Below are 14,852 nucleotides of genomic sequence, written 5' to 3'. Positions count from 1 at the left end.
TGACACAGGAAACCCTGAAATTATAGACTGTAGGAAGACTCAGTCTTCCTGTACTTAAGTCGGCATTGTGTCTCTTATATTTAATTCCGATGCAATTTCTGTGTTTCATCGTCAATGGGAAGGTCCAAGGGATACAGTAAAACTGCAGAGGTGCATCAGAATGTAAAACTGGTGACACAGGAAACTCTCAAAACATAGACTGTAGGAAGACTCAGTCTTCCTGTACTTAAGTCGGCATTGCGTCTCTTATATTTAATTACGATGCAATTTCTGTGTTTCATCGTCTATAGGAAGGTCCAAGGGATACAGTAAACCTGCAGATTTGCATCGGAATGTAAAACTAGTGACACAGGAAACGCTCAAATTATAGACAGTAGGAAGACTCAGTCTTCCTGTACTTAAGTCGGCATTGTGTCTCTTATATCTAATTCCGATGAAATTTTTGTGTTTCATCGTGAATGGGAAGGTCCAAAGGATATAGTAAACCTGCAGAGGTGCATCGGAAAGTAAAACTGATGACACTGGAATCGTTCAAAACATAGACAGTAGGAAGACTTAGTCTTCCTGTACTTAAGTCGGCATTGTGTCTCTTATATTTAATTCCGTGCAATTTCTGTGTTTCATCGTCAATGGGAAGGTCCAAGGAATACAGTAAACCTGCAGAGGTGAATCGGAATGTAAAACTGGTGACGCAGAAAACGCTCAAAACATAGACAGTAGGAAGACACAGTCTTCCTGTTTTTAAGTCGGCACTGTGTCTCTTATATTTAATTCCGATGCAATTTCTGTGTTTCATCGTCAATGGGAAGGTCCAAGGGATACAGTAAACCTGCAGAGGTGCATCGGAATGTAAAACTAGTGACACAGGAATCGCTCATAACATAGACAGTAGGAAGACTCAGTCTTGCTGTAGTTAAGTCGGCATTGTGTCTCTTATATTTAATTCCGATGCAATTTCTGTGTTTCATCGTCAATGGGAAGGTCCAAGGGATACAGTAAACCTGCAGAGGTGCATCGGAATGTAAAACTGGTGACACAGGAAACGCTCAAAACATAGACAGTAGGAAGACTCAGTCTTCCTGTACTTAAGTCGGCATTGTGTCTCTTATATTTAATTCCGATGCAATTTCTGGGTTTCATTGTCAATGGGAGGGTCCAAGGGATACAGTAAACCTGCAGAGGTGCATCAGAATGTAAAACTGCTGACATAGGAAACGCTCAACACATAGACAGTAGGAAGACTCAGTCTTCCTGTTCTTAAGTCGGCATTGTGTCTCTTTTATTTAATTCCGATGCAATTTCTGTGTTTCTTCGTCAATGGGAAGCTCCAATGGATACAGAAAATCTGCAGAGGTGCATCAGATTGTGAAACTGGTGACACAGGAAACGCTCAAAACATAGACAGTAGGAAGACTCAGTCTTCCTGTACTTAAGTCGGCATTGTGTCTCTTATATTTAATTCCGATGCGATTTCTGTGTTTCATCGACAATGGGAAGGTCCAAGGGATACAGTAGACCGGCAGAGGTGCATCGGAATGTTAAACTGGTGACACAGGAAACGCTCAAAACATTGACCGTACGAAGACTGTTTTCTTGTACTTATGTCGGCATTGTGTCTTTTATATTTAATTTCGATGCAATTTCTGTGTTTCATCGTCAATGGGAAGGTCCAAGGGATACAGTAAACCTGCAGAGGTGCATCGGAAAGTAAAACTGGTGACACAGGAAACGCCCAAACATAGACAGTAGGAAGACTCAGTCTTCCTGTACTTACGTCGGCATTGTGTCTCCTATATTTAATTCTGATGCAATTTCTGTGTTTCACCGTCAATGCGAAGGTCCAATGGATACAGTAAACCTGCAGAGGTGCATCGGAATGTAAAACTAGTGACACAGGTAACGTTAAAGCATAGACAGCAGGAAGACTCAGTCTTCGTGTACTTATGTCGGCATTGTGTCTCTTATATTTAATTCCGATTCAATTTCTGTGTTTCATCGTGAAAGGGATGGTCCAAGGGATACAGTAAACCTGCAGAGGTGCATCGGAGTGTAAAACTGGTGACACAGGAAACGCTCAAAACATAGCCAGTAGGAAGACTCAGTCTTCCTGTACTTAATTCGGCAATGCGTCTCTTATATTTAAATTCGATGCAATTTGTGTGTTTCATCGCCAATGGGAAGGTCCAATGGATACAGTAAACCTGCAGATGTGCATCGGAATGTAAAACTGGTGACACAGGAAACGCTCAAATCATTGACTGTAAGAAGACTGTTTTCTTGTACTTAAGTCGCATTGTGTTTCTTATATTTAATTCCGATGCAATTTCTGTGTTTCATCGTCACTGTGAAGGTCCAAGGGATACAGAAAACCTGTATATGTGCATCGGAATGTAAAACTGATGATACAGCAAACGCTCAAATTATAGACAGTAGGAAGACTCAGTCTTCCTGTACTTAAGTCGGCATTGTGTCTCTTATATTTAATTCCGATGCAATTTCTGTGTTTCATCGCCAATGGGAAGGTCCAAGGGATACAGTAAAACTGCAGAGGTGCATCAGAATGTAAAACTGGTGACACAGGAAACGCTCAAAACATAGAGAGTAGGAAGACTCAGTCTTCCTGTTTTTAAGTCGGCACTGTGTCTCTTATATTTAATTCCGATGCAATTTCTGTGTTTCATCGTCAATGGGAAGGTCCAAGGGATACAGTAAACCTGCAGAGGTGCATCGGAATGTAAAACTAGTGACACAGGAATCGCTCATAACATAGACAGTAGGAAGACTCAGTCTTGCTGTAGTTAAGTCGGCATTGTGTCTCTTATATTTAATTCCGATGCAATTTCTGTGTTTCATCGTCAATGGGAAGGTCCAAGGGATACAGTAAACCTGCAGAGGTGCATCGGAATGTAAAACTGGTGACACAGGAAACGCTCAAAACATAGACAGTAGGAAGACTCAGTCTTCCTGTACTTAAGTCGGCATTGTGTCTCTTATATTTAATTCCGATGCAATTTCTGGGTTTCATTGTCAATGGGAGGGTCCAAGGGATACAGTAAACCTGCAGAGGTGCATCAGAATGTAAAACTGCTGACATAGGAAACGCTCAACACATAGACAGTAGGAAGACTCAGTCTTCCTGTTCTTAAGTCGGCATTGTGTCTCTTTTATTTAATTCCGATGCAATTTCTGTGTTTCTTCGTCAATGGGAAGCTCCAATGGATACAGAAAATCTGCAGAGGTGCATCAGATTGTGAAACTGGTGACACAGGAAACGCTCAAAACATAGACAGTAGGAAGACTCAGTCTTCCTGTACTTAAGTCGGCATTGTGTCTCTTATATTTAATTCCGATGCGATTTCTGTGTTTCATCGACAATGGGAAGGTCCAAGGGATACAGTAAACCTGTAGAGGTGCATCTGAATGTAAAACTGGTGACACAGGAAACGCTCAAAACATAGAGAGTAGGAAGACTCAGTCTTCGTGTACTTAAGTCGGCATTGTGTCTCTTATATTTAATTCCGATGCAATTTCTGTGTTTCATCGTCAATGGGAAGGTCCAAGGGATACAGTAAACCTGCAGAGGCGAATCGGAATGTAAAACTGGTGACACAGGAAACGCTCAAAACATTGACAGTAAGAAGACTCAGTCTTCCTGAACTTAAGTCGGCATTGTGTCTCTTATATTTAAATTCATTGCAATTTGTGTGTTTCATCGCCAATGGGAAGGTCCAAGGGATACAGTAAACCTGCAGAGGTGCATCGGAATGTAAAACTGGTGACACAGGAAACGCTCAAAACATTGACTGTAAGAAGACTGTTTTCTTGTACTTAAGTCGGCATTGTGTATCTTATATTTAATTCCGATGCAATTTCTGTGTTTCATCGTCAATGGGAAGGTCCAAGGGATACAGTAAACCTGGAGAGGTGCATCGGAATGTAAAACTGGTGACACAGGAAACGCTCAAAACATAGACAGTAAGAAGACTCAGTCTTCCTGTACTTAAGTCGCCATTGTGTCTCTTATCTTTAATTCCGATGCGATTTCTGTGTTTCATCGACAATGGGAAGGTCCAAGGGATACAGTAAACCGGCAGAGGTGCATCAGAATGTAAAACTGGTGACACAGGAAACGCTCAAAACATTGACCGTACGTGGACTTTTTTCTTGTACTTAAGTCGGGATTGTGTCTCTTAAATTTAATTTCGATGCAATTTCTGTGTTTCATCGTCAATGGGAAGGTCCAAGGGATACAGGAAACCTGCAGAGGTGCATCGGAATGTGAAACTGGTGACACAGGAAACGCTCAAATCATAGACAGTAGGAAGACTCAGTCTTCCTATACTCAAGTCGGCATTGTGTCTCTTATATTTATTTCCGATGAAATTTCTGTGTTTCATCGTTAATGGGAAGGTCCAAGGGATACAGTAAACCTGCAGAGGTGCATCACAATGTAAAACTGGTGACACAGGAAACGCTTAAAACATAGACAGTAGGAAGACTCAGTCTTCCTGTACTTAAGTCGGCATTGTGTCTCTTATATTTAATTCCGATGCAATTTCTGTGTTTCATCGTCAATGGGAATTTCCAATGGATACAGAAGACCTGCAGAGGTGCATCAGAATGTAAATCTGGTGACACAGGAAACGCTCAAAACATAGAGTGTAGGAAGACTCAGTCTTCCTGTACTTAAGTCGGCGTTGTGTCTCTTATATTTAATTCCGATGCAATTTCTGTGTTTCATCGTCAATGGGAAGGTCCCAGGGATACTGTAAACCTGCAGAGGTGCATCGGAATGTAAAACTAGTGACACAGGAAACGCTCAAAACATAGACAGTAGGAAGACTCAGTCTTCCTGTACTTAAGTCGGTATTGTGTCTCTTATGTTTAATTCCGATGCAATTTCTGTGTTTCATCGCCAATGGGAAGGTCCAAAGGATACAGGAAACTTGCAGAGGTGCATCGGAATGTAAAACTGGTGACACAGGAAACGCTCAAATCATAGACAGTAGGAAGACTCAATCTTCCTATACTCAAGTCGGCATTGTGTCTTTTATTTCCGATGTAATTTCTGCGTTTCAACTTGAATGGGAAGGTCCAAGGGATATAATAAACCTGCAGAGGTGCATCGGAATATAAAGCTGATGACACAGGAGACGCTCAAAACATAGACAGTAGGAAGACTTAGTCTTCCTGTTCTTATGTCGGCCTTGTGTCTCTTATATTTAATTCCGATGCAATTTCTGTGTTTCATCGTCACTGTGAAGGTCCAAGGGATACAGTAAACCTGTAGAGGTGTATCGAAATGTAAAACTGGTGACACAGGAAACGCTCTAAACATAGACAGTAGGAAGACGCAGTCTTCCTGTACTTAAATCGGCATTGTGTCTCTTATATTTTATTCCGATGCAATTTCTGTGTTTCATCGTCAATGGGAAGGTCCAAGGGATACAGTAAACCTGCAGAGGTGCATCGGAATGTAAAACTGGGGACACAGGAAACGCTCAAATGATAGACAGTAGGAAGACTCAGTCTTCCTGCACTTAAGTCGGCATTGTGTCTCTTATATTTAATTAAGATGCAATTTCTGTGTTTCATCGTCAATGGGAAGGTCCAATGGATACAGAAAACCTGCAGAGGTGCATCAGAATGTAAAACTGGTGACACAGGAAACGCTTAAATCATAGACAGTAGGAAGACTCAGTCTTCCTGTACTTAAGTCGGCATTGTGTCTCTTATATTTAATTCCGATGCAATTTCTGTGTTTCATCGTCAATGGGAAGGTCCAATGGATACAGAAGACCTGCAGAGGTGCATCAGAATGTAAATCAGGTGACACAGGAAACGCTCAAAACATAGACAGTAGGAAGACTCAGTCTTCCTATACTTAACTCGGCATTGTGTCACTTATATTTATTTCCGATGAAATCTCTGTGTTTCATCGCGAATGGGAAGGTCCAAGGGATATAGTAAACCTGCAGAGGTGCATCGGAAAGTGAAACTGATGACACAGGAAACGCTCAAAACATAGACAGTTGGAAGACTTAGTCTTCCTGTACTTAAGACGGCATTGTGTCTCTTATATTTACTTCTGATGCAATTTCTGTGTTTCATCGTCACTGTGAAGGTCCAACGGATACAGTATACCTGCAGAGGTGCATCGGAATGTAAAACTGGTGAGACAGGAAACGCTCAAATTATAGACAGTAGGAAGACTCAGTCTTCCTGTACTTAAGTCGGCATTTTGTCTCTTATATTTAATTCCGATGCAATTTCTGTGTTTCATCGTCAATGGGAAGGTCCAAGGGATACAGTAAGCCTGCAGAGGTGCATCAGAATGTAAAACTGGTGACACAGGAAACGCTCAAAACATAGAGAGAACGAAGACTCAGTCTTCCTGTACTTAAGTCGCCATTGTGTCTCTTATATTTAATTCCGAAGCAATTTCTGTGTTTCATCGTCAATGCGAAGGTCCAAGGGATACAGTAAACCTGCAGAGGTGCATCGGAATGTAAAACTAGTGACACAGGAAACGCTCAAAACATAAACAGTAGGAAGACTCAGTCTTCCTGTACTTAAGTCGGCAATGTGTCTCTTATATTTAATTCCGATGCAATTTCTGTGTTTCATCGTCAATGGGAAGGTCCAAGGGATACAGTAAACCTGCAGAGGTGCATCGGAATGTAAAACTGGTGACACAGGAAACACTCAAAACATAGACAGTAGGAAGACTCAATCTTCCTGTACTTAAGTCGGCATTGTGTCTCTTATATTTAATTCCGATTCAATTTCTGTGTTTCATCGCCACTGTGAAGGTCCAAGGGATACAGTAAACCTGTAGAGGTGCATCGGGATGTAAAACTGGTGACACAGGAAACGCTCAAATTATAGACAGTAGTAAGACTCAGTCTTCCTGTACTTAAGTCGGCAATGTGTCTCTTATATTTAATTCCGATGCAATTTCTGTGTTTCATCGTCAATGGGAAGGTCCAAGGGATACAGTAAACCTGCAGAGGTGCATCGGAATGTAGAACTGGTGACACAGGAAACGCTCAAAAGATAGACGGTAGGAAGACTCAGTCTTCCTGTACTTAAGTCGGCATTGTGTCTCTTATATTTAATTCCGATGAAATTTGAGTGTTTCATGGCGAATGGGAAGGTCCAAGGGATATAGTAAACCTGCAGAGGTGCATCGGAAAGTAAAACTGATGACACAAGAAACGCTCAAAACATAGACAGTAGGAAGACTTAGTCTTACTGTACTTGAGTCGGCATTGTGTCTCTTAAATTTAATTCCGATGCTATTTCTGTTTTTCATCGTCAATGAGAAGGTACAAGGGATACAGTAAACCTGCAGAGGTGCATCGGAATGTAAAACTGATGACACAGGAAACGCACAAAACATAGATAGTAGGAAGACTCAGTCTTTCTGTACTTAACTCAGCATTCTGTCTCTTATATTTAATTCCAATGCAATGTCTGTGCTTTATCGTCAATGGGAAGGTCCAAGGGATACAGTAAACCTGCGGAGGTGCATCAGAATGTAAAACTGGTGACGCAGGAAACGCTCAAAGCATAGACAGTAGGAAGACTCAGTCTTCCTGTACTTAAGTCGGCATTGGTTCTCTTATATTTAATTCCGATGCAATTTCTGTGTTTCATCGTCAATGGGAAAGTTGAAGGGTAACACTATACCTGCAGAGGTGCATCGGAATGTAAAACTGGTGACACAGGAAACGCTAAAACATAGACAGTAGGAAGACTCAGTCTTCCTGTACTTAAGTCGCCATTGTGTCTCTTATATTTAATTCCGATGCGTTTTCTGTGCTTCATCGACAATGGGAAGCTCCAAGGGATACACTAAGCCGGCAGAGGTGCATCGGAATGTAAAACTGGTGACACAGGAAACGCTCAAAACATTGACCGTACGTGGACTTTGTCCTTGTACTTAAGTCGGGATTGTGTCTCTTAAATTTAATTTCGATGCAATTTCTGTGTTTCATCGTCAATGGGAAGGTCCAAGGGATACAGGAAACCTGCAGAGGTGCATCGGAATGTGAAACTGGTGACACAGGAAACGCTCAAATCATAGACAGTAGGAAGACTCAGTCTTCCTATACTCAAGTCGGCATTGTGTCTCTTATATTTATTTCCGATGAAATTTCTGTGTTTCATCGTTAATGGGAAGGTCCAAGGGATACAGTAAACCTGCAGAGGTGCATCACAATGTAAAACTGGTGACACAGGAAACGCTTAAAACATAGACAGTAGGAAGACTCAGTCTTCCTGTACTTAAGTCGCCATTGTGTCTCTTATATTTAATTCCGATGCAATTTCTGTGTTTCATCGTCAATGGGAAAGTCCAATGGATACAGAAGACCTGCAGAGGTGCATCAGAATGTAAATCTGGTGACACAGGAAACGCTCAATACATAGACAGTAGGAAGACTCATTCTTCCTATACTTAAGTCGGCATTGTGTCTCTTATATTTATTTCCGATGAAATTTCTGTGTTTCATCGTGAATGGGAAGGTCCAAGGGATATAGTAAACCTGCAGAGGTGCATCGGAAAGTGAAACTGATGACACAGGAAACGTTAAAATCATAGACAGTTGGAAGACTTAGTCTTCCTGTACTTAAGACGGCATTGTGTCTCTTATATATACTTCCGATGCAATTTCTGTGTTTCGTCGTCACTGTGAATGTCCAACGGATACAGTAAACCTGTACAGGTGCATCGGAACGTAAAACTGGTGAGACAGGAAACGCTCAAATTATAGACAGTGCGAAGACTCAGTGTTCCTGTACTTAAGTCGGCATTTTGTCTCTTATATATAATTCCGATGCAATTTCTGTGTTTCATCGTCAATGGGAAGGTCCAAGGGATACAGTAAGCCTGCAGAGGTGAATCAGAATGTAAAACTGGTGACACAGGAAACGCTCAAAACATAGAGTGTAGGAAGACTCAGTCTTCCTGTACTTAAGTCGGCATTGTGTCTCTTATATTTAATTCCGATGCAATTTCTGTGTTTCATCGTCAATGGGAAGGTCCAGGGGATACAGTAAACATGCGGAGGTGCATCGGAATATAAAACTGGTGACACACGAAACGCTCAAAACATAGACAGTAGGAAGACTCAGTCTTCCTGTACTTAAGTCGGCATTGTGTCTCTTATATTTAATTCCGATGCAATTTCTGTGTTTCATCGTCAATGGGAAGGTCCAATGGATACAGAAGACCTGCAGAGGTGCATCAGAATGTAAATCTGGTGACACAGGAAACGCTCAAAACATAGACAGTAGGAAGACTCAGTCTTCCTATACTCAAGTCGGCATTGTGTCTCTTTAATTTATTTCCGATGTAATTTCTGCGTTTCATCGTGAATGGGAAGGTCCAAGGTATATAGTAAACCTGCAGGGGTGCATCGGAAAGTAAAGCTGATGACACAGGAAACGCTCAAAACATAGACAGTAGGAAGACTTAGTCTTCCTGTTCTTATGTCGGCCTTGTGTCTCTTATATTTAATTCCGATGCAATTTCTGTGTTTCATCGTCACTGTGAAGGTCCAAGGGATACAGTAAACCTGTAGAGGTGTATCGAAATGTAAAACTGGTGACACAGGAAACGCTCTAAACATAGACAGTAGGAAGACTCAGTCTTCCTGTACTTAAGTCGGCATTGTGTCTCTTATATTTTATTCCGATGCAATTTCTGTGTTTCATCGTCAATGGGAAGGTCCAAGGGATACAGTAAACCTGCAGAGGTGCATCGGAATGTAAAACTGGTGACACAGGAAACGCTCAAAAGATAGACAGTAGGAAGAATCAGTCTTCCTGCACTTAAGTCGGCATTGTGTCTCTTATATTTAATTGAGATGCAATTTCTGTGTTTCATCGTCAATGGGAAGGTCCAATGGATACAGAAACCCTGCAGAGGTGCATCAGAATGTAAAACTGGTGACACAGGAAACGCTTAAAACATAGACAGTAGGAAGACTCAGTCTTCCTGTACTTAAGTCGGCATTGTGTCTCTTATATTTAATTCCGATGCAATTTCTGTGTTTCATCGTCACTGTGAAGGTCCAACGGATACAGTATACCTGCAGAGGTGCATCGGAATGTAAAACTGGTGAGACAGGAAACGCTCAAATTATAGACAGTAGGAAGACTCAGTCTTCCTGTACTTAAGTCGGCATTTTGTCTCTTATATTTAATTCCGATGCAATTTCTGTGTTTCATCGTCAATGGGAAGGTCCAAGGGATACAGTAAGCCTGCAGAGGTGCATCAGAATGTAAAACTGGTGACACAGGAAACGCTCAAAACATAGAGAGTAGGAAGACTCAGTCTTCCTGTACTTAAGTCGCCATTGTGTCTCTTATATTTAATTCCGAAGCAATTTCTGTGTTTCATCGTCAATGGGAAGGTCCAAGGGATACAGTAAACCTGCAGAGGTGCATCGGAATGTAAAACTAGTGACACAGGAAACGCTCAAAACCTAGACAGTAGGAAGACTCAGTCTTTCTGTACTTAAGTCGGCATTGTGTCTCTTATATTTAATTCTGATGCAATTTCTGTGTTTCATCGTCAATGGGAAGGTCCAAGGGATACAGTAAACCTGCAGAGGTGCATCGGAATGTAAAACTGGTGACACAGGAAACGCTAAAACATAGACAGTAGGAAGACTCAATCTTCCTGTACTTAAGTTGGCATTGTGTCTCTTATATTTAATTCCGATGCAATTTCTGTGTTTCATCGTCAATGGGAAGGTCCAAGGGATACAGGAAACCTGCAGAGGTGCATCAGAATGTAAAACTGGTGACACAGGAATCGCTCAACACATAGACAGTGGGATGCCTCATTCTTCCTGTACTTAAGTCGGCATTGTGTCTCATATATTTAATTCCGAAGCAATTTCTGTGTTTCATCGTCAATGGGAAGGTCCAAGGGATACAGTATACCTGCAGTGGTGCATCGGAATGTAAAACTAGTGACACAGGAAGCGCTCAAAACATAGACAGTAGTAAGACTCAGTCTTCCTGTACTTAAGTCGGCATTGTGTCTCTTATATTTAATTCCGATACAATTTCTATTTTTCATCGTCAATGGGAAGGTCCAAGGGATACAGTAAACCTGGAGAGGTGCATCAATATGTAAAACTGGTGACACAGGAAACGCTCAAAACATAGACAGTAGGAAGGCTCATTCTTCCTGTACTTAAATCGGCATTGTGTCTCTTATATTTAATTCCGATGCAATTTCTGTGTTTCAACGTCACTGTGAAGGTCCAACGGATACAGTATACCTGCAGAGGTGCATCGGAATGTAAAACTGGTGACACAGGAAATGCTCAAAACATAGACAGCAGGAAGACTCAGTCTTCCTGTACTTAAGTCGGCATTGTGCCTCTTATATTTAATTCCGATGCAATTTCTGTGTTTCATCGTCAATGGGAAGGTCCAAGGGATACAGTAAACCTGCAGAGGTGCATCAGAATGTAAAACTGGTGACACAGTAATCGCTCAACACATAGACAGTAGGAAGACTCATTCTTCCTGTACTTAAGTCGGCATTGTGTCTCTTATATTTAATTCCGATGCAATTTCTGTTTTTCATCGTCAATGGGAATGTCCAAGGGATACAGTAAACCTGCAGTGGTGAATCGGAATGTAAAACCAGTGACACAGGAAGCGCTCAAAACATAGACAGTAGGATGACTCAGTCTACCTGTACTTAAGTCGGCATTGTGTCTCTTATATTTAATTCCGATGCAATTTCTGTGTTTCATCGTCAGTGGGAATGTCCAAGGGAATCAGTAAACCTCCAGAGGTGCATCGGAATGTAAAACTGGTGACATAGGAAACGCTCAAAACATAGACAGTAGGAAGACTCAGTCTTCCAGTACTTAAGTCGGCATTGTGTCTCTTATATTTAATTCCGATGAAATTTGAGTGTTTCATGGCGAATGGGAAGGTCCAAGGGATATAGTAAACCTGCAGAGGTGCATCGGAAAGTAAAACTGATGACACAAGAAACGCTAAAAACATAGACAGTAGGAAGACTTAGTCTTCCTGTACTTGAGTCGGCATTGTGTCTCTTAAATTTAATTCCGATGCTATTTCTGTTTTTCATCGTCAATGAGAAGGTCCAAGGGATACAGTAAACCTGCAGAGGTGCATCGGAATGTAAAACTGATGACACAGGAAACGCACAAAACATAGATAGTAGGAAGACTCAGTCTTTCTGTACTTAAGTCAGCATTCTGTCTCTTATATTTAATTCCAATGCAATTTCTGTGCTTTATCGTCAATGGGAAGGTCCAAGGGATACAGTAAACCTGCGGAGGTGCATCAGAATGTAAAACTGGTGACGCAGGAAACGCTCAAAGCATAGACAGTAGGAAGACTCAGTCTTCCTGTACTTAAGTCGGCATTGGGTCTCTTATATTTAATTCCGATGCAATTTCTGTGTTTCATCGTCAATGGGAAAGTTGAAGGGTAACACTATACCTGCAGAGGTGCATCGGAATGTAAAACTGGTGACACAGGAAACGCTCAAAACATAGACAGTAGGAAGACTCAGTCTTCCTGTACTTAAGTCGCCATTGTGTCTCTTATATTTAATTCCGATGCGTTTTCTGTGTTTCATCGACAATGGGAAGGTCCAAGGGATACACTAAACCGGCAGAGGTACATCGGAATGTAAACCTGGTGACACAGGAAACGCTCAAAACATTGACCGTACGTGGACTTCGTTCTTGTACTTAAGTCGGGATTGTGTCTCTTAAATTTAATTTCGATGCAATTTCTGTGTTTCATCGTCAATGGGAAGGTCCAAGGGATACAGGAAACCTGCAGAGGTGCATCGGAATGTGAAACTGGTGACACAGGAAACGCTCAAATCATAGACAGTAGGAAGACTCAGTCTTCCTATACTCAAGTCGGCATTGTGTCTCTTATATTTATTTCCGATGAAATTTCTGTGTTTCATCGTTAATGGGAAGGTCCAAGGGATACAGTAAACCTGCAGAGGTGCATCACAATGTAAAACTGGTGACACAGGAAACGCTTAAAACATAGACAGTAGGAAGACTCAGTCTTCCTGTACTTAAGTCGCCATTGTGTCTCTTATATTTAATTCCGATGCAATTTCTGTGTTTCATCGTCAATGGGAATGTCCAATGGATACAGAAGACCTGCAGAGGTGCATCAGAATGTAAATCTGGTGACACAGGAAACGCTCAATACATAGACAGTAGGAAGACTCATTCTTCCTATACTTAAGTCGGCATTGTGTCTCTTATATTTATTTCCGATGAAATTTCTGTGTTTCATCGTGAATGGGAAGGTCCAAGGGATATAGTAAACCTGCAGAGGTGCATCGGAAAGTGAAACTGATGACACAGGAAACGTTAAAATCATAGACAGTTGGAAGACTTAGTCTTCCTGTACTTAAGACGGCATTGTGTCTCTTATATATACTTCCGATGCAATTTCTGTGTTTCGTCGTCACTGTGAATGTCCAACGGATACAGTAAACCTGTACAGGTGCATCGGAATGTAAAACTGGTGAGACAGGAAACGCTCAAATTATAGACAGTGCGAAGACTCAGTCTTCCAGTACTTAAGTCGGCATTTTGTCTCTTATATATAATTCCGATGCAATTTCTGTGTTTCATCGTCAATGGGAAGGTCCAAGGGATACAGTAAGCCTGCAGAGGTGAATCAGAATGTAAAACTGGTGACACAGGAAACGCTCAAAACATAGAGTGTAGGAAGACTCAGTCTTCCTGTACTTAAGTCGCCATTGTGTCTCTTATATTTAATTCCGATGCAATTTCTGTGTTTCATCGTCAATGGGAATGTCCAATGGATACAGAAGACCTGCAGAGGTGCATCAGAATGTAAATCTGGTGACACAGGAAACGCTCAATACATAGACAGTAGGAAGACTCATTCTTCCTATACTTAAGTCGGCATTGTGTCTCTTATATTTATTTCCGATGAAATTTCTGTGTTTCATCGTGAATGGGAAGGTCCAAGGGATATAGTAAACCTGCAGAGGTGCATCGGAAAGTGAAACTGATGACACAGGAAACGTTAAAATCATAGACAGTTGGAAGACTTAGTCTTCCTGTACTTAAGACGGCATTGTGTCTCTTATATATACTTCCGATGCAATTTCTGTGTTTCGTCGTCACTGTGAATGTCCAACGGATACAGTAAACCTGTACAGGTGCATCGGAATGTAAAACTGGTGAGACAGGAAACGCTCAAATTATAGACAGTGCGAAGACTCAGTCTTCCTGTACTTAAGTCGGCATTTTGTCTCTTATATATAATTCCGATGCAATTTCTGTGTTTCATCGTCAATGGGAAGGTCCAATGGATACAGAAGACCTGCAGAGGTGCATCAGAATGTAAATCTGGTGACACAGGAAACGCTCAAAACATAGACAGTAGGAAGACTCAGTCTTCCTATACTCAAGTCGGCATTGTGTCTCTTTAATTTATTTCCGATGTAATTTCTGCGTTTCATCGTGAATGGGAAGGTCCAAGGTATATAGTAAACCTGCAGAGGTGCATCGGAAAGTAAAGCTGATGACACAGGAAACGCTCAAAACATAGACAGTAGGAAGACTTAGTCTTCCTGTTCTTATGTCGGCCTTGTGTCTCTTATATTTAATTCCGATGCAATTTCTGTGTTTCATCGTCACTGTGAAGGTCCCAGGGATACAGTAAACCTGTAGAGGTGTATCGAAATGTAAAACTGGTGACACAGGAAACGCTCTAAACATAGACAGTAGGAAGACTCAGTCTTCCTGTACTTAAATCGGCATTGTGTCTCTTATATTTTA

Source organism: Schistocerca nitens, chromosome 2, assembly GCF_023898315.1.
Source record: "Schistocerca nitens isolate TAMUIC-IGC-003100 chromosome 2, iqSchNite1.1, whole genome shotgun sequence".
NCBI lineage: Eukaryota > Metazoa > Arthropoda > Insecta > Orthoptera > Acrididae > Schistocerca > Schistocerca nitens.
This window is presented reverse-complemented; position numbering follows the sequence as displayed.